We start from the raw sequence: 24,181 nt of genomic DNA, 5'->3' as shown, positions 1-24,181 counted from the left end.
CTATACAAGGATTGCATATATGGAAGTACCATGAGGTATATAGGAAAATATATGTGAACCCACAAAGTTACCTCATAAAATTGTGAAAACTATCCCATCTTCTGAGCAAGTCTTGATTATATTAGATGAGCCAATAAACAAGGAAATTTCTATATAGGCTTCATCTTCAGAAGGCATTGTTGCTCTAGGCTATGGTCTTGGAGAGCTTGAGTGGAGTAGGAACTCATTTTCAACCATTTCATGATCAACATATAGCCATAGTTCTTGAAGTTGAGTCATACTATCCAAATCCTATGGCTTCATAAATTTGTCATCATTAGAGGGAGAAATCAAAGTGGATAAACCTACCATGATAACCTCTATTGATGAGGGGAAAGAACAAGTACCTCTATTTTAGAAACATTTGAAGGAAGGATGTGCATGAGAGCTTGGTGTACATTAAGGCCAAAGGATGTTCCCAAAGCATGTAGCTTTCGACACTCACTTGCCACTTTCAACACTGAACTATATCGTTTGTCATACAATTTCTCACCTAGATCATGCATGCCAATGGTTTGCAAGGAAAATATAGTAGTTGGGAAAGATCCAATTGTGTGTTGCATGAAATGGGGCCTTGTTCCTAGTTTTTCGAAGAAGAATGAGAAGCCTGATCACTTTCACATGTTTAATGCTCGATCAGAATCAGTTCATTAGAAGGCAACTTTTCATTGACTTATTCCTAGTTGCCACTGCCTAGTAACAATTGAAGGGCTCTATGAGTGGTAAAAGGATGGAGAAAAGAAACAACATTTCTATATACATTTTGAAGATGAGCGACCTCTTTTTTTTTCTGCACATTATGATATGTGGGATGATTTGGAAGGAGGAGTGCTTTTCATATTCACCATTTTGACTACATGTTGCTCAAAGGCATTCAAGTGGATTCATGATAGAATGCCTACAATTTTGGGAAGCAAGGATGCAATTGATGCTTGGTTAAATGACCTATCTTTGTTAACATTGACATGGTTACTCAACCATATGAAGCATCCAATTTGGTGTGGTATCCAGTGACCCCTAGAATGGGAAAAATCCAATTTGATGGGCCAGAATGTGTTAAAGAGCTTGTTTTGAAACCTAAGCAAAAGAATTCAATCACAGAGCTATTTTCAAGACATAGTATTCTTGCAAAATCATCTACTGGTAAAATTCGTAATGCTGACACTATTGAAGAACATTCATTTATTTCTCTAGATGACTTAAGCATTGAAGAATAGAAAGCTTTGCTTGCTGTGATTCAACTAGAAAAAGAAACAAATGATGAAATGTTGCCTTTCATTAAAGAAGAGCACCTCTAGGAACAATGTGGTGCAAAAAGGTCCTTCAATAAGATGGATAATGATTATCAGCTTGTTTCTCAAGAGGATCAATCTGGGAAATATAGATCATCCCTAGATTCTTTGAAGAAATGTAGTTCTCCCCTCACTAAAGCACAAAAACAAGCTTCCCAATATAAAAAAAGAGACCAGTAAAGGAGAAACACAATAGTGTTGTAGGGTCACCATGCAGCCTTTACATTGATTTGTCCCACATTGCTTAGAATGTGAGCTTCCAAGTTTTTTAAATACTAACACACACAATAGTTAAGATGTCTTAAAAGATATTAGCTTTTGAAGTCATAGGTATGTACGGGGACCCCACTACAAGCGATTATGATAGTTGGACAATATAAATGAAATAGTTTTGACCTAGTATGCTACCACAATGACATGAAATTTGAGCACCCAGATGACGCCACATGGATGATCCTATGGTAGGCGCTATGTCACCAAGAAAAGTTTCTCACTCAATAACTATAGTGACATAACAACTACCTAGGTGGTGTAGTGACATGGAGTGAGGTGGAAATGATGTGGTAGTGATGTGGCAATCAAGGATGGAGTTCAGTGGAATTGTTCATCAGAATCTAGTGTTCACCATGTTGCCATAGAAAAATAGGAGGATTTTTCAGTAGCAAGATGATGACCTGCTGGAAAATCCAAAAAATTGGTGAGTATGGTGTGTGGCCTACCCAAGATCAGAGCCAATACAAATGTGACATGTGGTGCTATTGTGCAGAACAAAGCCAATATAGATGTGACAAGTGGCACTATTTAATTGGTTGAGGGGATATAAGGACATTTAAAAAAAAATTAAAAAATCCTCTACTCTTTCAGTCTTCATGCAAAGATTTGAAGATTTAGTTTTAAAAATTGAATATTCTATAGTTTGTACTATGGACTTTTTTCAATTTTTTCAAATTTTTGCATTTTAATGTAGAACACTAGATGTGAGCCTAAATTTCAAATGGTCATAACTAGGGTATTTTTTGCCTGAAATATACACTCTAATATACCATCAGAACTAAGAAGAGATGAGCTATTTGAATATGAAGTTGGTTTTTGCATAGGATGTCACTAGTACATGCTACAAGAGGTTTTGTCTCTCAAAGTGATTTATGTGTTTCATTAGGTGTTTTGAGTTGCTAGTTGTAGAATTTAGTTGAGAAACACCTTAAACATGTTAAATGACCCTTGTATCTAGTTATTTTGGGTTTTTGTTGTGTTTTGGCACATGTCAAGATTTAATTGGCACATGTCAAGATTCAATTATCAGATTTTTGTCTTTTACTGAGATATTTGGAAAGACAAAAATAGAAGGGATATGATTAGCAGTTGTTGGGAGAAGGTAGAGAGATGTTATTCAACTTTTTGGGAAAGAATTCTAGGGGGACAATTGTTATCTTTTGATCAAATTTGGGAATCGCTTTCTTGGCTATATGTTCTTTCTTCTTCTTTTTTGGAAAGGTTGTTGGTTGGTTCTCAATTTTTAGTTCTAGGAGCTCTGCTCAGGCTATGAAAGCCACACACTGAGCATTTCTTCTTGTATTAACAATAATTAAGTGTTTATGCAGATATCTTTCATTTGTTAGGTGATTTCTAAGTTATTTTTGTACATGTTTCATGTATTTTTTTTTAACAAGAATAAATAAAACATAGAAAAGGGTTTACATTAATTTTGGATCTTGTCTCATGTTCATGGATTGGTAATCTTTTCTAGTTTTTGAAAAAAGAGCATAAACTAGGTTGCATTTTGTTTAGAAATGTATGTGGTTGAAATGTCTTGCTTGTGGAACAAAGAGCCATGTAATTGCTTGATATTTATTATAGCGTTTGTAGATCTCATGATGGGATAATTCAGGAATGAGATTCAATTTGATGCACATGTCTATTCACAAGGTGAAAGATAGATCAGGGATCTTGATGTAAGGGTTATGTCAAAGATTTCTATGAAATGTATGGTTGTAATTCATTTAATTTTCCAATAGATAAGGCACTGATCAAAGATAGGATCATTCAATTTTGTTGTTCATACCTAGGTCTTTTTGATATCAACATATTAAATCATCTTTTCTTTTTTTATGTTGAAAGTTATTCAAAGTCTGACCCTCACTTAGCTCACCAGTTTCATGAGTCATGTTATTAACTATTTCATGCTTGTGATCTCTTTGTTAAGTATAGAAGATTTAGGGCTTTAATTTGTTATTCTAGATCCTGATTATGCTCATTGCATTGGTCACATAATTAGATCTTAAGAGAATCACCCACCTAGGTTTTACAAAGCCTAAAGTGAAAAAGGAGTTTAGGCTTATAGTTGGCCCAGGTTCTTGGTGAATTATATCCATTATTAGAGATAGTTGCCCATAGATGCATTCTTGCCTTGCATACTTGGTTATTCAAACTCTGGTAAATCAAGAGCCAACAAAGAATTTTTTGGTTTGCAGATCCATGGTCTTAGACTTGTGATTTGGTTCTTGATTATTCATGCAAAGTAGTAGGTTGTGATCTAACTTGCAAACAATTTAGTTTTTTCACAAGAAGTGTAGGAAGGATTTGTTGAAGAGGGTTCATGAATATCCTGGGGATGGCTCTAAGACGATTGGACCCTAAGATGATTGTGAATCTTTGTGAAGTGGTGGAAAGGAATTTTTCTAAAATGTTTTCTTGGTTTGAAGCTAGTTTGGCTGATCAAACTAAGATGGTGGTTGCTTAGTTTGAAACCAGTTTAGATCATCGAGATAAGGATAGGATGAGGAAGGAATTTTGTAGATGTTTGTGGAGTTGGAGTCTATTGATGCATAAGAGAATTGTTTGGCTGGTTAAGACACTTGTTCATGAGAGAAGATGGTATGACAAGGTCAAATTGGAACAAGTTGGTTTTGTTGACTAGTTTGTGGAGCCTGATAGAGAACTTGTAGAGCAACAAAAGGTTGTTGCTGAAGACCTTCCTAACCTTGCTTATTTTGGGATGAAGATTGGTTTTCATGATCAACTGGTTGGGTCTGACATGGAAATTGTAGAGCACTCAGTCATGGATGGTCTAGTTGCTATTGGTGGTGACTTGTATGTTGCAAAGATCTTGTTGTGAGTAATGAGATTGTTGGTGTTATGATTTGGGCAGGTGTTGATGGAGATCTTCATATTGCAATTGATGTGGGGTTTGTTGCTACTAGTATGGATTCACCAGTTGCTGATGTGGATGAAGGTTTTTTGTTGAAGCATTATGTTCAGTTTGTTCCTGGGAGTGAGGATGTTGATTGGATGTAGATGATGTGTAGATTGGTTTTCTTGTCCCTATTGGAATGGAATACTTTAGTGAAGATGAATATGTTTGTTGTTATTTCTTTGGGAATCAAAGTATGGGACACACTTTTTTATTTAACTACAGAGTTTGATGCAAGAGCATCTTGGGTTTGCTTGGTGACTACTTTGGACTTCATGGGAGGAGGCTCAGTAGTTTCTTTGGAAGGAGCTTGGACTGGTACTTGGTTGAAGAAGGATTGGTGCTTGGCATGCTCTAGGAGCTTGGCATGTTCTATGGAGCTTGGTATGCTCTAGGAGCTTGGCATGTTCTATGGAGCTTGGCATGGTCTTGTAGCTCAGTATGTTCTATGGAGCTGGACATGGTCTTAGAGCTCAACATGTTCTATGGAGCTTACCATGGTCTTGGATCTTGGCATGGTCTTTGGTTTCTTGGCATGGTCTTTGGAGGTTGGCATGGTCTTGGTTGCTCAGCATGGTCCTTGGTTGCTCGACATGTTCTATGGAGCTCAACATTGCATAGGAATTTGGTGCCTATTGCATGCAATATAACTAATTTTCTGCAATGATTTTGTGAATGAAAATTTAAGGGATTGAAGAGGGCCAAGATTTATACCTATTTTTCAAAGTAAAAGTTCTAATTCATTTAGATCTAGGAGATATAATGATTTTACTCAGACATCAATTTTGGACATTTAATTCATGTTGTTGGCCGACTTGTGCCATTTAATTTATGTATTTGTATTTAATTTGTGTTATGGGCTGAATTGTGGCTTAGATTGGTATAAGTAGGGGTTTTAGGGAAGTATTTAATTATTATTCATCCATTGTGGAGAAGAGGAGTAGCCAAAGAGTGAGTTTTCTTGAATTTGTGAATAGAGTGCCAAATGTGAGGTAGTTTACACTTGGATCTTGGGTGAAGTTAGAGAAGAGCTAGGACATCTCCTTAGGGGATACTCCTACCTTGCACTGTGTCATCCAATCCCACCCTCTCACATCCCCTACTATGTCCCTCGCTCTCTTTCTATGCATCATATCTCATATACCCTTTGATCCCCCATCCTTTACTCCCTCTCCCTCTATCTCTCTCTCTCTCTCTCTCTCTCTCTCTCTCTCACACACACACACACACACACACACACACACACACACACTCACTCCCATCCCCTACTTTGTGTCCCTATATTTCTTTCTATGCATCCTATTCCATGCACTCTTTGAACCACCATTCCTCTCTCTCTCCCGCTCTCCCTCTCCCATCCCCTACTCCATGTCCCTCTCACTTTCTATGAATCCTATCCCACATATGCTTTGAAATTTCATACCCTACTCTCTCTCTCTCTCTCTCTCTCTCCCTCCCATCCCCTACTCTATGTCCCTCTCTCTTTCTAGTCATCCTATCTGATGTACACTTTGAACTCACACCCCCTACTCTCTCTCTCTCTCTCTCTCACACACACACACACACACACACACACACACACACACCCTTTACTACCTTAATTATTTAATATTTATTTAATTTAAGTGAACTCTCTCTCTCTCTCTCTCTCTCTCTCTCTATGCTCTTTCCCTATTCCCTTTTGTATTTTTATTCTTATCTGTCACTCTACATCCTATCCCCTACTCTCTCCCCAAACTCTACTCTCTCTCTCTCTCTCTCTCTCTCTCTCACACACACACACACACACACACACACACACACACACACACACACACACACACACACACACACACACACACTCTTTACCCTCTCCCCCTTCCTACCTCTCCCCTTCCCTCTCTCCTTATCCATCATCCCTATTAAAATTGAATTCTTAAATAGTGTGTACATACTATAGCACTTACACACTATAGTGCATACGTGCTATTTAAATCTTCAATTTAAAAAAGGTTTAAATAGTGTGCACTCACTATAGTGTGTATGTCTTATTTAAGCCTTGAATTTTAAAATCCTGTAAATAGTGTGCATGCACCCACTATCTAAAGCATTAGATACCACAAAGTCTAAGGCTTGGAATTTCCTTGGGGATCCAACCCAAAGGTTTGGAGGCTCTAAACTAGTCTGAGACATGTTTTGCAACAAGCATTCAAATAATGCTTGTTTTTTCTTCTATGCTCTCCTTCAAGTTTTCCTATGGTTGAGAAGCGATAAAACCAGGTTACATAGTATTATAGATCTCTATGTTAGCTATATAACCATATAATTTATTTGAAATTCATATTATTTCAAGCCTTTCAACTATAATCTCTTTTGAATGCATGTACAATTTCTCTCAAAAACCAACATGTACTAATTGGGGTGTACATTTTAGCTTGTTTGTCAAATTTTGCAAAAAATTAGTTTTCTCAAAAACTAGACTCCATTCTACACACTTTGAAAAAAAGAAGTTTTTATTTTGGATTAGTTTTTAGTAATTTCTAGGGGGATCAAAAAACTATTTCATGTTTTTGGGATGTGTCGACTTACAAAATTCATAAAATAAAAAAATACACATTATAAAATTACTCAAAATTTTTGGGATAAACTGCATGGTGTTAGGTAACTTTTGACCAGAGGGATTAAACAATTTTTTAAAAAAAGTTAAAATTTTAGGGTGGCCACACTTTGCACTATGTTATGTTTTTTTTAAAAAATAGTACCTCTTTTTGTGGCCCCTTTTTTTGAGGGCCTAAAACTAAACCATTTTGAATATTTTTTAGTAATTTAGAAACTATATTCAAAGGAATACTACTTTTTTTTTTGTCATATCTTAAAATTTTGAATGTAACTATCTTCAAACTCTTGTCAAAGTTTAGAAATTGCTGATTTTAGAAAAAGGGTGTACACTTATACCCCCCTTTTGGCACCACAACTTAGTGCACTTACCCCACTGGGAACTATTCATCTAGTTAGGGTACTATTTTTGTAAAAGATAGTAAATAGTACCCTGGTACCAAACATCTATTATTATACATTGGTCAACATCAACTTGAGATACTACAATCTTCTTTTGATCTTCTACATCTGTTTCATCATCAAATTGGAATTTCTTCTCATCCTCAATTTGGTTATCAACTATCATTTTTGATAATCCTTTCCCTCTCACCAACTTCATGGGTTGAATCTCTAATTAAAACTCTTGAAGGATTACCATCCATTTTCCTCGCCTTTCACCCAATTTGTTTTGCATTAGTAATGACTTAACCATAGGATCAAGCATAATCATATATACCTTGCTCCTTAGTATATAGTGGAACCTAGAATAGTTTAACTCAACATTTTTTAGAGGGAAACTCTAAAGAAATGGGTATTTCTTCCTCTTTATCCTTTTCTATGTAATAATTTGAGCACATGAATGTTTTCAAGCAAAATAATATATTTTGAAAGGTAGTCCATAATCTAGACTCACAAGAAATTGCCACTTTGATGTCCTCAAATGATTTCTTAATTTTTGGAACCCATTCTATTTTTGCTTCCTTTTTGAGTAAATCATTGAGGGGCTGAACTATCTCAAAAAATCCACTTATAAAATTTCGTACAAAATTTAACTTCCCAAAGAAAGACTTGAGTTCCTTCTGACTATGTGGAGGTGACAATTTTAGAATGGCTTTAATTCTCTTAGGAGCAATGAAGATTCCAACTTCAGAGATAATGTGACCTAGGAGCTTTCCTTTAGTAACCCCAAATGAGCACTTCTTTGGATTAGGTGATATGCCATTAACCACAAATGAGCACTTCTTCAGATTAAGTGATATGTCATTAATCAAAATGAGCACTTCTTGGGATTAAGTGATATGCCATACTTTTGACATCTACTGAATACCTATCTTAAATCAACAATGTGAGTGCTTTGATCCTTTGAAAAGATAGTTATGTCATCAATGAAGATGACTATACTCTTTTTTATTAATCCCTTAAAAGCTTCATCCATGGCTCATTCAAATGTAGCCTCTGCATTAATTAGCACAAAAGGCATTCTTCTATAAGAAAAAGTCAACCATTTAGTTGTGAAAGTAGTCTTTAGCCTATCTTCTTTATCAACCATTACTTGGTTATATCCTAAATATCCATCCAAGAAAGAAATCATCTTGGATCCATTGACAATTCCTAGTACTTCATCCAGTTAGTGCAAAGGGTATAGTTGTCCTTTTGAGATGTTAGGTTCAAGTTATGAAAATACACAAAAAGAAGAATCTTTCCTATCCTTTTCCTTACAAGAACCAATTTATCCACCCATGTAGAATGGTGAATGGGAAAGATAATCTTAGCATCGAGTAAATTCTTGACTTCCTTCATTATCAAGGGTTCAATAATGGGATAGACAGGTCTTTACCTTTGACAGAAGGGGTTGGCATCTAGTTTCAACAGAATGTCACGTGTGATAATTTTAGGATCATATGTTTTGAGCTCTTCATAGCTCCAAGCAATGAGATCCTTGTACTCTCTAAGAAAATTGAGCATATCTTCTCTTTCCTGGGTGTTGCATGCCTTCTCAACCCTTACCATTTTGGGATATTCATCGGTACCTAAATTATATCAATTGCATTCCTCGATCCCCTTTTCCTTGACCATTATTTTTTTAAGTGCTAATTCATCTCAATCAAAGATGCACTCCAACTCAACCATCCCTTTAGGGATAGTATTGGTTTTAAGGTTTAAGATCCCATCTTTATCTTCAAATTCATCATCCTCATGTTTTTCATCTAGAGTGTCATCAATCTCTTTCCCTTTAAAGTGGCCATTGCACATCATAAATTTGAGTATATCTTGATCATCTTGAAAGACTTGGAAGTTCATAATAGTTTATGGGATAGATAGAGCATCAACCAATTCTACTGAAAATCTATTTAGTTTTCTTCTCTTTGCCAATTTTAATGCACTAGATGAAATGGCGAGGGCCTATCCTACCATGTTTTTCCTCCTTGGAACGGAATTTATGTTTGAAAAGCTTCAAAGTCATCCATTAGATTCCATACTCTTTTCTGGTAAGTGAGCAACCTTCTATCATTGCAAGAGTATATCAATTTCACTTGTCTTTTCACCAATTGGGAGTCTCCTTTGATTATGAGAGTTGTGATTCCTTTCTATAGTACAAGCAGAAGTCCTCAGATCAATGCTTCATACTCTATAACATTATTATTACATCTAAACTATAATCTATATTATGCATAGAAAGACCTTCCTTTTGGGTTGATTAACTTAATACATACATCAACTACTAATTTGAACTTTGAGCCATTGAACTTGAGTGTCCAGATAGGTTCTTCTTTAGGTTTCCTAAACTTATGCTTATTCATCCATAGCTTTTCTTTTACTTGGACTTTAAAAGATTATTTCTTTGAAACCCATTGTAATCTCTCACAAGGTGGACTTGATGATTTTCCATTGTTACTCCTTGATAAAACAAGCATATTTTCATCTTGTTTGTCCTAAATTTCTGCAATAAATTCTATATTTTCATCCATTTTGTTCTTGGGATGAATGACTACTAAAGTCCTACCTTGACCTTTTACATATCATCTCCTTCTTTGGACCTTGATCATTCCGAGTGGAGGAGAAGAAAAACCTCCACCATATGAATAGGTATCATTGTATGATGCACTTAGATCTTCAATTTCCTCTCCAACCTTTCCCACGTATTTAGATGTGTTTGTAGAAATTTGGCTTTCTATGGGTACATCTTTTGGGACTTGGTCACTATTTATTTCTATTATTTGTGTTAATACCTTAGTAGCTGCTTCCTGGCAATGTGAACATTAAAACTCAGAATGACTAACTTTATGTAATCTACTAAATTTTAGAAGAAGAAAAACATTTGGATCTACTTCTTTACCTTGGCATTGTAAGGTTCCCACTGTGCTATCTATGAATTGCATCATAATTTCTTCTTTTGGGATGGGAATCTTGGATCTTCCATTTTGATCAACCAATGTTTCAAAAGCCATTACTTTATAAGAACCCAAATCTAATCATAAGAATGCCATCTTTTTTGGTGCATTCTATTGAATAATCATAGTTTTTAATTGTGGCTCCACATCTTTCTTGATTTGATTATTCAAAATTCTCCATGATAACCACAATTGAGTGAAATTAGTAGAAAACCATCCTCTTAGGCATTTTGTCCATTCTCAACCTAGCAGGAATCCACATGTCTCAAGAATTTCCACCACATGTATGTCAATGATGTATTGAATTTGTGGATCAATGGTTAGTTGTATCTGAACATATTTTAGTACACCAATAACCTTTACTTCCATTTTGTCCAACTGTATCACTATTTGATTAGAGGGTTGAGGAGTGACTCCCAACCTTTGTGCTATCAGAAGTGGCATAACATTACAAGAAGCTTTTGAATCAATTAGGAAATTTTGATGATTTTTCCTATAGATCCTGATACTAAGAAAAAAAGGAGGCACCTCAACCTTGTCTTTAAACATAGTTGGCATGGCCTCTGAAGCATTAACCTATTGTGAGACTATTTTATAAAAAATCATATTCACATTAGGGTTTTCCTTGTATGATCCAAGGTTTTCATTAGTGCTTTCCACTAATTAGGAAAATTTTGTAACATGTCAAACATGGACATGTTAGCCTTCATTCATTTCAAATCTTCCATTGCACTATACTTTTTAGTTAACCATACAGGGTTCTTCAAGATCGTAGGCACATTTCCTTGGTTCTAATTTTTTTTCCCTCCATATAGGGGTCTAATTGGTACTAGATTATTACTTGCTTTCAAATTTAGAGGAGTTGGTTGTAATGCTAGAGGAATCCCATCTATCATAGGTTCTTTCTGACTTTGTAAATTATAATTATTTCTATTGTCATTTCAGAAAGCAAACATCTCTTTTGGTTGTATATCTAGTTCTTGACTGAATGAGAAAGATTTTTTTTTGCTCACTTGTGGTTCCACTTCTGTGTTCTATGCAGAATCATAGGATTTTAGTAGCATAGCATTAAATTGCACGAAAGGCATATTATCATTTGCTTGTGAATTATAATTCACTTCTTGATTGCCATTGTAATTGGAGCCATCATTATTAGTTGCATTCTCATTATTGTTATACTCATTGATGTCCACATACTGGGCATTATTGTTATTGTTATCTGCAAGAATGGTTCCATTGTTTAGATGAGTGTTCCATTGTTGATTCTATCTTTGGAAACTGTTATTGTGATCAAGAGGATTGAAATTGTTTCCTCCATTATTGTTTATTGTATTGTTGTTTCTTGCATTGTTGTTTCCACTAAAATTCCTATTGTAGTTATGATAGTAATTGTTGTTGTTGTAGGGACTAGCATTATTTCTCTAAAAGTTGTTATTCTATCCTTGCGACAACCTCAAGCAAGTTAGCTCATTATTTGTTTCAAACATGGTCTTCTTCATTTGACCAAACTTAGAGGTAAAACTATTATCTACTTCAGTAGAAGTTGCTGCCTTTTTCTCAAAGAAAACAACTTTTGAAGGTTCATATGCTGGCTATGTTATAGCTAGGATTTGCAGAGCAGGTGAATACTATAATGGAATTGGATTCATTGGTATGAATTGGCTAGGCATCAAGGGTTCTCCAATAGGATATGTTGGCATCATTGTAATAGCTTAAATTGGAGGCATCAATCCTCCTCCATTAGGATTGGCTTGCTTTGTAAAGATAATTGCTTCCGAGAAGATTTTGTACAATGTGTAATTATCTATTGTAGAAAGTCTTCTGAGGAAAATAGCCATTAGGTAGTCCATAGAATTTAGGTAAATCTGAATTGTAGCTTCAACTGATATAGTGTATGACATTTCCAACTTGGAGTATGCCACATGAAAGTGATGGTTGAAGTGTGAGACCGTCTCGACAAGGTCCGTTTTGATTGATATGAGTTGATGATGTATCACAATTGGGTTGATGAAAGTTTTGAATTATTTCAAGAATAATTTTTTGAAAATGTCCCAGTCTCCAACACATCCAAGTGGTAAATTAATATACCAATTAAAAGAAACTTTTCCCAATGAGTATGGGAAAAAGTGAAGAACCACATTCTCATTAGCAATCTACTTTTGGTTGCAAATTTCCTTCAATACCGTTATGTTATCTTCAACTATTCTTGTTTCTCCATAGATGAACCTTGGCAAAAACATTATAGGATTCTAAGGAAGGTTTTTGAGTACGCCTATTAAGTTGATTGGTCAATCAATGATATTTTTGAAATAAGGTCATTGGTGGAGCATTTGGTGGAACAATAGATGGTTGATGTGGAGGTAGGACTAAGGAAGATGATGAAATGTTTAATGGAAGTGATACAATTTGGGGGAATCCTTTATCATTGTGAGGTTTGAAAAAGTGACTGAGTTCAAGGAATTCATGTGTACTAAGGGAAGATCTTAAAACTCACTAAAATGGAGATGATGGATCATCATCTTTCAGTTTGTGTCAAATTTTGAAAAAGTGCACCTTTGCAAAAACACACCTCTTCAAAAAGCACACCTTGCATAGCTTTGGATAGTGACAGTTCAGAATTTTTTTTGAACTTGTAAAAATATGTAAAATTTTCAAATTGCAAGTTGTTTTCTTCTATTTCGAATGTTTGGGGCCCTCCTTCTATTGCAACTTCTATTGAGTTGTCATTTTTCACAATGTTTAACGATAGGAATCCTTTTGAACTCCTCGTGAACACTCACATTTATCTTATATTGAGTAGATTCTAGTAGGTTGCACAAGATCACCCACAATCTTGGAGTTAATCCTAGATTAGCTTTTCAAGGGAGGAGTTTGAAAGGATTTATTCCATTAAATATCAGGCAAAATGATAGTCAACACCTTTTGGTTTGACTAATGCACCTAGTACTTTCATGAAGTTGACGAATGAAGTTCTAAAAGGATTCTTGGGTAAGTTTGTGAGTGTTTATTTGGATGATTTTTCGATATTTAGTAAGACCACAGAACAACATCTTGATCATGTTAGACAAGTATTATAGAGATTGAAAGAGGAAAAATTGATGATTAATCTGAAGAAGTGTTCTTTTATGTTTGAAAGGATTTTTGCCATTAAATATCAAGCAAAATGATAGTCAACACCTTTTGGTTTGACTAATGCACCTAGTACTTTCATGAGGTTGACGAATGGAGTTCTAAAAGGATTCTTGGGTAAGTTTGTCAGTGTTTATTTGGATGATTTTTCGATATTTAGTAAAAGCACAGAACAACATCTTGATCATGTTAAACAAGTATTATAGAGATTGAATGAGGAAAAATCAATGATTAATCTGAAGAAGTGTTCTTTTATGCAAGAGGAGATTGTATAGTTGGGATTAGTGATTTCAGCTGATGGTTTGAAGAGGGACCCTGAGAAGGTAAAAGCAATTTTGGAGTGGTCTACACCTAAGAATGTGGCTAAGGTAAGATCATTTTATGGTTTGGCTAGTTTTTATAGAAAGTTTATAATTAATTTCAACTCTATTTGTAATGCTATGATTGAGACAATAAGAGGAGATAAAATGAAATTCAAGTGGATGCATGGAGTTGATAATAGTTTTGAGAATTTGAAGCAAAATGTTGTTTAGTTACCTATATTGGCTTTGCTTGATTTCAATAAGGTATTTCAAGTTGAATGTGATGGAAGTGGTAGTGCAATAGGAGCTGCATTGAGTGAAGAGGGTAAACCTGTTGCTTTCTTTAGTGAGAAGGTGAATGATACTAAAAGGAAGTAAATTATGTGTATGATCAAGAGTTTTATGCTATTGCTCAAGCATTGAAAAATGGAGACATTATTTGATATCTAAGGAGTTTGTGTTGTAACTGATCAAAAATCTTTACAGTACTTGGGAAGTCAACATAAGTTGAATCAGAGACATATGAAGTGGGTTCAATATTTGCAAAGTTTTACATTTGTGATTAAGCATAAAAGTGGAGTTGCTAACCAAGTCGCTAATGCATTAAGTAGAAGATGTTCTTTGCTGACTGAAATAAAAGTTAAAGTTCTTGGTTTTAATGAGATGAAAGAATTGTACGATACTGATCCTAACTTTTCTAAGATGCGGAGAGAGTGCATAGCACCTAGTTTGACAAAACAACGAAGTAAGTTTGATGAATATTTTAATCAAGAAGGTATGTTGTGTAAAGGTATTTGGTTGTGTATTCCTAAGAGTTCTATGAGGTTGAATTTGATTAAGGAAAAATGTAGTGGTGGATTGGTTAGACATTTTGAACTTGATAAGACAACGAGTTTGTTGATGGAAAAGTATTATTGGCCTCAGATGTATAAGGATGTTCAGAAGTTTGTAAAGAGTTGTGAAGTTTGTCAAGTTGCAAAAGGAGTAAGTCAAAATACTAGTTTGTATACACCTATTTCTATTCCTAAGAAACCTTGGAGTGACATCATTATGGATTTTATTCTTGGATTGCCAAAAATAGTAAACATATATGATTCTATTTTTCTTGTTGTGGATAGATTCTCTAAAATGGCCCATTTTATACCTTGTAAGAAGAGATAAAATGCCAAGCATGTTGTTTCAAGATTTTCTTTAAGGAGATTGTTACGTTGCATTGATTATCAAAAAGTATTATTGCTAATAGAGATAGTAAATTTGTTGGTTATTTTTGGAGGACTTTATGGAAAAAGATGGGTACTAAGTTGAAATTTAGTTCTACTTTCCATCCATAAATAGATGGAAAGACAAAGGTTGTGAATAGAAGCTTGGGTAATTTGTTGAGATGCTTAGTTGGAAATGAATCACATAATTGAGAAATGATACTAGCACAAGCTAAGCTTGCATATAATAATTATGTGAATAAGAGTACAGGGAAAACACCTTTTGAGATTGTTACTAGAATGTAACCTAGAGGAGTGTCAGATTTAAGGGATAATGCTAGTAAAAAAAAGAGAAGTGATATAGGAGAACAATTTGCTGATTTTATGGAGTCTTTGCATAAGGAAGTGACACTGAAGTTGGAACAAAGTAATCTGAAGTATAAGGAAACTGCTGACAAGTTTAGAAGACATCATGTTTTTGAAGTTGGTGACGAGGTAATGGTTCATTCGAGGAAATGAAGATTTCTTGTTGGAACATATAGTAAGTTGAAAGTGAAGAAGTTTGGAACTTGTAAGATCTTGAAGAAGTTTGACAGTGGTAATGCTTACGAAGTTGAGCTACCTAATGACATGGATATATCTCCTATATTCAATGTTGTTGATTTGTGCAAATATCATGAGTTAGATGATGAAGTTTTCATATTAGATGATTATCCCAAGAAGTAGATTGAAGAATTTGAATAGGTATTGGTTCAAAGAGTTGGTAAGAGCACAAGAGGAAAAGATTACTATGCACATTTGGTGAAATGCAAGAAGAAACCTAGTGAAGATGCTACATAGATTTCTCAATCTGAGTTGGATTTAGCTCAGGTTGTAACATCTCAATGATTTAGGAGAATCATTTCTTTTGACCCTAATTGTCTGATGCAGGAGCATCCTTGGTTGCATGGCTATCCTGCATGCATAATGAGTTTCTTACTTTCTACTGAGTTCTAATGCCTTGTATTGCCAAGTGTTCTTTGATTTCCAAGTTCCTTTGGTTGCTAAACACTATTAAATTCCTTTTGCTATTGAGTGTTGCTAAGTTTTTCAAGTTGTAGCATTTTGTTGGATTCTTCATTTGTCGAGTTGTCTATGTGCCATTTCTTATGGGAGATAACCATTGTGTTAAATTTTGTGATAGACATTTGTTGTGAACCAACTTGTGGCTAATTCTAGCATTTAATATTAGATTTTTTTTTTTGTAATTACAATAGGCCAACTTGTGGCCATGCATGTATTTAAAGGGGTCATTAGTAGAGTCTAAGGTATATGAAAATTAGATGGTAGAAGCATAGTAGGAGCATAAAAAAGCTAAGATGTGAAGTTTGATCATTGAAGATTGAATTTGAATTGTAATATGGCCAAAAACCATAAGGCCTTACAATTGGGCATTTATCTTATATCTTTGATGAATATATGAAAGCGTTTGTTCCTCTATCTCCCAATTTTATTTATTTGGTGTTTTTTTCCACTATGTTTACTCTTGGAGGCAGTTTGAATAGTTGGGTGTGCCTATGGCCCTAGTTATCTCTTTTCCTCCCTACATCAAAAATATAAAAAATGAGTTACATGGAGGACACTAAAAATCAAACCTAGGATATCAAAGAAGAGGAAATGATATATGAGGCAAAAGTTAGGTTTTCCCATGGTAGCTAGGAGCTATCAGATTCTAAAGATGATGATAATGTTGACAAAGATGTAGAAAATACTGATAAGGAAATGGAAGAAGATCAGGAGGCTCATATTGAGGCTGATCTAGGGCTCGAAGAGAAGGAACATGGGAGGAACATAAGCAAGAAGGAAACTAGTGAGACAAAGGAATCCACTCTTAACTAGATGGATTCAAAGATGAAAGAATTGGAAAAGAATCTTATGAATCACATTGACAACCTCCAAAGAAAAGTCAATTCTTTGAATAGAATGTTCTCTTATGTCATCGCCAATATTGAATCTGGCCTCTTAGTTTCTAACATTTGTAGAGTACAATAGGAAATTATGGAAAATACCATCTTTGTGGTCTATACTAGCAAGAGAAATTTGAAAAAAGTTGGCAAGGCAAACATGGAATTTATAGGGCAAGGAAAAAGGTTTAAGAGATCTCACAAATTGGATTGATGTTCTTAACAAGCTCCTCAAGGATTGCCTGAAGCCATCAAGAAGACTTATTTTTGATGTCATGTCTCTAGGGAAGTCTTTTTTGTTTTTTGCTTTCTTAGATTCTTGGTTATTTCTAGATTTTATGTTTAAAAATATTATTAAACTTTTTAGGTTTAGACTTTCGTCATAATAATATGTTTTGTTGGCGTAATTTTAGATACTTATAGGAATGCTATAGTAATTTTGTTAGTATTGTGGTGGTTTATTGTTTAGTCAATATTGTTAAGAACATGGTTGGTTTTGATATTTTTGTTTGAAGGCTTGACATTTGGGTATTTTGGGCTAGTGTTCTCTTTCTCGTTGTTTGGTTGTCATGGCCCAGGGCATTGCTAGAATGTTGTTTTTGTTTCATGGCCGATTCAAGGCCCTTCAATGCCTTCTCTATGAAAAACTTATACAATGACCTATAATTATCTAAGTGCAGCAATATGGAAACACTCATAACTTTAACTTGACTTTAATTAAGTAATAGCAGACTTGGAATTTAGCAAGAGGTGAGTTATCTTATATCTGTAGGTTATTATGTTGATAGTTATCATTTTCTATATACTAAGGCTATCAAATGTTCTAATGTACATGTATAGATTCATGTGGACGTGAACAAAGTTACACAGTTGAAGAAATACACTATTATAGACTTCTTACTCATTTGGAAAATACTCTTTAGATAGTTACTTATGTTCCATCAACTATAACCCCTAGAAAGATTAATTTCTTTTAAAAGACAATTGATTTTAACACAATCATTCTATTCGTTGTAATCAAGATGTTCACTCTCAAATCCCCTAATTAAAGATATTAAATATTTTTGTGACTTGTCTCAACTCCTACACCCCTACTCTTGCTCTTTGTTCTCATTTCACCTCTCCCTAAGATTGTGATGATCAATTCATTCGAAATTTTGAGAATCCTTGAGTTACCATGGTTGTTTCAATATTCATAATACAAACATCAGAATAACAAAAGGTGGGAACCTCCCTAGACCATTTGGACCCAATAAAATATGAGAAAAAATGAATTAGCTTTAACCGAGTGCTAGCATTTGTTGATTGGTCGTTTTTCTACTTTTAACATGCGACGCTGCAAAATCCAAAAGATTTGATACATAAGACAATCTATCTCATTCCAAAATCATTTTTGAAGGAAGAGGATGGCCAAATTCAATCCATCGGATTGTTAAAGTCCATGTTGAGATTCAATTCTAAGCTGTCACTAGGCTGGGTACAAGTACGTTCCCATTCATATTTCCATCTGATGAATGGATGTCGTCGAAATTGTATACCCAAATCTTGACCAATCTTCTTTTGTTTTCACAGCTATCACGGAATGCGAATGCAATGACAGAAAAGTAATGGTTCCCATTACAGTGTTTGATGTTTTTTTGCTACATTACAATGCAGATGAAACGAGCAAGACAAAACAAGAGATGAATGAAGATGAAGGTTAACTAACAAAGAATTTCCCAGAAATGGAGGCCATGATCTTCTGCCTCTATTAACATCATCCAAATTGATTGTGAGGAATCTTTAGTTTCCTTTTCAATCATAAAAAGGACAAAATGATTTCTTTCTAGTCTAGAAGTACTAAATACAATTATAAAGAAGGCACTACAATATGTCAATGAGTGTGCAAAGTCTTTTGTTTCAAATGGGAACTTTGAAAATTGTACGAATTGAACTTCCACTATCCATTTTTAATATATTACTTGTCAAAATCTAGGCCTTTTTCTATAATGATATACGTTCTATATGATTATAATCCATCTACAACACTTACTTCACCAAACGTGCTCTGCCCATTTTATTTCGACTTTGCTGCCATGGAAATGATGATGAATCCTCTCCGCATTGCTGCACTCATCTCAAATATGCATTGCCCTGCTCTCTGTATCACTTTCTCTAATGCGCTTTCTTCCTCTATGAGTTTTTATGCTTGCTACAATCCCAAATATCTCTTTACTTCTGTGAATCATGACCATTCTTCGTTGATTAAAAGATATGATGTATTTCTGAACCATCGTGGGGCAGATTTGAAGAATAGTGTGGCCAGCCTTATCTTTCACAATCTTCACAACAAGGGATTCAAAGTGTTTCTTGACAAGAATTCAATTCAAGCTGGAGAAAACATACCAGAAGCAATAGAGGAGGCATCTTGTCATCTTTTCTGCTAGTTATGCAGAGTCTATTTGGTATTATGGGAGCTCCCATAATACCAGTATGCAGTGGAGTTGAGCCTTCAGAGCTCCGAATGAAAGATGAGAAGAGTGTTGAGCCTTCCAAGTGCATAAACACACTGGAAATTTTGAGTCCCATGTTCTTGAGGAATGGAAGAAGGCACTCTATAAGGTCTCATATATAAAGGGTTATAGTTTTACAGGGTAAACTTTCTTTTTATTTATTTTTCCATTTTGTGGATTTTGATTATTTTTAGATATGGAGTAATTGCTTTCATTTTTTATTTTTGGTTTGGATTATCACATATGCATATCTTTGAATGGAAGCTTTTGAATCAATCTTATCCGTTCATGTGATGTATTAGAAAGATCAAGGAGAGTGCTTGTAACAGATTGCCATGAATATAGCGGAACTTATTGATAAAATCAGATTTAAAAAAAAAAAAAACAAGTGGCAAATTAAATTAGAAATCTTATGGTTTACTTATTAAAAATTCTCTAATTCATATCTATTAAAATATTTTAAATAACTTAAATTTTATGGAGATGTTTTTTAACTCTAAAAAGAGTCTATTATGAAAATTTGAGGTGTTTGACATTTGTTGAACACAATGTAATTGACATTTGTTGATATTAATTTCTTGGTGGAGCTTTTGTATATTAGAATGCAATTTTTTTGGAAAAATCTTAGATGTATATAGCTAGTACTTGTACCAAAAGGAGGTACATCACGAATACCAGAGTATAGTATAGATATCATGTTAAACTATAAAGGAACAATGAAGAATGAAGATTTTCATTTTTTTGTGAATTTGAAGATTCAGTTTTAATTGGTAAGCTCACAATTGTCAACATATTGCAAGAAATTACTCTTGTGGTGTCTTAAAATATTAGTATATAAACCAAATTGAAAATGATTTTAGTGTCATTAAAAAGAAGTAGCAAGACATTTTTTTGGAATCAATAGCTTGGTATCTATTTATAATATATGAAACTTATTAGCATGTTATGAGTATTTGATCTTTAGGGTCATTTTAATTGCAAAAAATATTTAACGATGTATAACAGCAAATATTTAGAGGAACTATGTAGATGTGTTGTTTTGCATTTTTAAATATCTCTTAAAGGAAAACAATTGTTAAATGTGAAGGTTGTTTAGCAAATTGAATCTAGACATGGTTGTGAATGTCAACTTCAAGTTCTACCTCTCTATTCTATCAATGTTGATTGTTGCTTTATGTAGTGTCAATCCTTTAGATTTGTAGATGTTTATAGACCAATCCATCATGAGTGATATATTTCTTTGACTACTTAGTGATACAAAAACTATATTAGTACAATTTTGAGCTTATCTTATTTCCATGTTGGCCAACAGTAATTATCGAACCTTACTAAAATATTTGTCAAAGCATCTAGTGGTTTGGGAATAGGGCTATAAACAATGTGAATTACTTTGTCAAGAGCTTCATTTACAAGCCTTTCTTGTATTCATGTGCTCATTATGAGCATGATGTGTTTCCGTTTGAAAGTTATAACATATTTCTCAAGTTGTTCATTATTAGCTACATTGTGTACGCATTCTTTTTTTTTTAAAGAGGGGTAAACGCTTTGACCTGGAGCTATGAACCAGTGAGGCCACAACGGGGGACCTCATCCCCATGAGATTTGAACCTTGTGTACGCATTCAAAAAGCTTAAATTTTTTCATTAAAATCAAGTCATTAATAAACTCCTACATAATTGATAGTACTGAATAAATTAGAATGGTAGGAGAAGAATATTTACAATTTAAGTTCATTGAAATGAATATGCTCATCTTCTTAGAATTATTTTTCTCATTTCAATGCATTCTTGTAGTTGGAGACTTCTATATACTATGATAATCCTAATAAAAAAGCATGTGTATTTCATATTTACAATTTTTTTTTTTTTAATTTGCCATGTCTATGTCTCCACATATTGGATTCATGTCTGACAGGGAAGTTTAAATTGTATCTAACAAAATTCCTTTGTCTCTTATTTTTTCATGGATGTCTATACCCTCTTCCAAATCTCCTTTTTTGGCACATGTTAGAAGAATATTTTCAAAGGTTTTCATTTTGGCCCTCCACCTAATATTTCTACTTTCTAAACACTAGTTTATTACATATCTATATTAATATATTTGTAGTAAAATAAATTGGTATTAACATTTAATAATTATCTTAAATTATTAGTTTCATAAGTATATAAAATCATAAAATTATTATTAAATTATTTACATTCTTTTGATATAATTTAAAAAGTAATTACTTTGCTAAATTTTATGCAATATTTTAAGATTTATAAAAAATCATTAAAGTAATTGGATGTTTAAAAAAAAAAAAAACATGTAAAGTCATTAACTTTTATACTGTATTTTGTGCATTTATTTGTGCAACCATTGCATTCCATAAGATCACATTTCTTTGAATTGTCTTGTCACACAATTCAAATATCTTGTCTAGGCTTCCATATTTTGCATATACGTCTACTAAGTTTGTTGAAATTATAGCTGAAAACATTCATCTCTCCTTTATACTTTGATAAATATGTATATATATCTTATTTTAAAGCACTCATTTTTGCATAAGCGGGGAGAATGATGAAACGTGTTGATAATTTTGATTTTGTAGTCAGTACTTGAATTCATTTAAATATCCAAAGCCTTATCAACAAACTTAAAAAAATAGTCAACTTTGAAAAATTAGCACTTTTAGCCTATGATTCAGCTATTAGAGTGTTATGTTTAAGTTAGTTGATTAGGAAGCTATATATATATATATATATATCCTATTGTCATTATCATCCATGAGATGTCATCTTAGTGAAGTATCTCATCAAATAATTGGCATGCCTTGTACATGCTTCAACATTCTATGTACATATTTATGAGGGTATTGACAACCATTTAAGAAAAAAAATTCTTATTCTCTTCACCATTCAAAATTTCCCATCTAGAATTTCTCATCCACTTTCCTCTTTGAGTTAATTTTATTTCCTTCACTTTTCTATTTCCATTTTCACTCTTATGGAATTTTATTTATAAATGTCATATTTTTGCATCCTCATAAATTATAAGTAGACTTTATTGTAATGAGTTATAGAAGGCAAAGGTGGACCACCATTATTCACTTTGTGAGTAGATTCCCTAAGTGGAAAGAGAAGTTATCATGTCTACTTTTTATTTTAAATTAGTTTTGGTGTCAACTATAGAAGGGAAATAAAGTTCAATGGTATTGGATTTTTTGCACATTGCAAACTCTTCTCTCCACACTGGATTATTTTTTGAATGGTTTTCCTACCATAATTACCAATTCACATGTGTTTTCTATTATGTAATCAATATAATAATCTCACTCCCTTGATTAGTTAACATCACAAGTGTTCTTCTGTCTAGCTTGGCATTTTCTCTTTCTAATAGTGGGGACATCATGGGTTTCCAATTGAAGTGAAACAGATAATAGATTGATGGATAGTTATGAAAATACCAATCAACCTACAATTCATACCAAGGAGGGAATTTTTTATCAATTTTTCTTGGACATTTATTATTTGATAAGTAAATTTTTTTTTTTTTTGTCAACAACTCAAATAATGATTTCGTTTTTAAGGATTCAATTTGTAGTTTTTTAGTCAAACTCATTGATCCATGTTTCATGAGTAGTGGCTCACAAGAACCACTGTCTTATGAGAATCAATAAAACACATAGCACCTATTGCATCTGGGTGATTCTCATACACCAAAACTTTCGAGGAGGTCACTATCCTAATACTACTCCAACTCAAGTGTGCTTAACTATGAAGTTTACTCCATGGTTCAACCATTTCTCTTGCAAACACATTTTTAAAATCTTCATCAATTTTTCTTCCTTAAGAACCATTAATTAACAATCCTCTTAATCTCATCCTTATAAGTATGAGACATTTTCTACAACATGTCAAAATTGTGATATTTTTGGGTAAGAGCACAATGATGGGGAGAAATCATTTTTTCCACATCAAGTTTTAATATTGAAGATATTTAGACTCAAAATTTAAGATGGGACTGGAAGAAGAGTTGTAGTACTCTAAATCTAGTTTCTAAAGCATTAATTTATGCTGAAAAAGGTGGAGAATAAAAGTCCTAAAAAAGGAGAGAAAAAAGTGGCCACATGTTTTGCAAAAAATATAACACAACATTTGGTGTGCTCCCCCAAAAATTTTAACTTTACATGGAACTTTTTTTGTTTCTATAGTGAGAAGTTTGCTAGCTCCAAATAGTTTATCATGATTATTTTTGGTTTTTTTTTTCCTAAATGTATGATTTTTTACAAATTTATGAAGTAAATGCATCATGAAAATGTAAAATTTGTGTGTGCATTGATTTTCAACAAAAATATGACATGCTTACAAAAGAAATTAGAGATGAAAAAATTAGCACAGTCAAAATTTAAAATGAATTATATGGTTAGATAGCTAACTCAAATATTTAAAATATCATGTTGCCTAATTTTTTCATTCTTGAACCATATGCAAACTTGATGAGGCGAAAACATTTTTATTTTTGTTTTGAAATATGTGGTAGAAATAATGTCTTAGACATTTTTGAGTCTTCTAATCCTCGGTTTTGAATCCCCAAGGAAAATGCAACCCTTAGGCTTAGTGAATTCCAATAGTGTTAATAGGTTCT

The 24,181-nt window shown here is 33.6% G+C and overlaps 1 pseudogene; it reads left to right on the top strand.

Annotated features, from left to right (window-relative positions):
- The first annotated feature begins 414 nt into the window (after positions 1 to 414).
- LOC149569504 (uncharacterized) lies at positions 415 to 1,256 on the top strand (annotated as a pseudogene).
- Positions 1,257 to 24,181: the final 22,925 nt, after the last annotated feature.

Source organism: Cupressus sempervirens, chromosome 3 (genome assembly GCF_028749045.1).
Source record: "Cupressus sempervirens isolate cs-2001-9-10 chromosome 3, ASM2874904v1, whole genome shotgun sequence".
Classification (NCBI taxonomy): Eukaryota; Viridiplantae; Streptophyta; class Pinopsida; order Cupressales; family Cupressaceae; genus Cupressus; species Cupressus sempervirens.
This window is presented reverse-complemented; position numbering and strand designations above follow the sequence as displayed.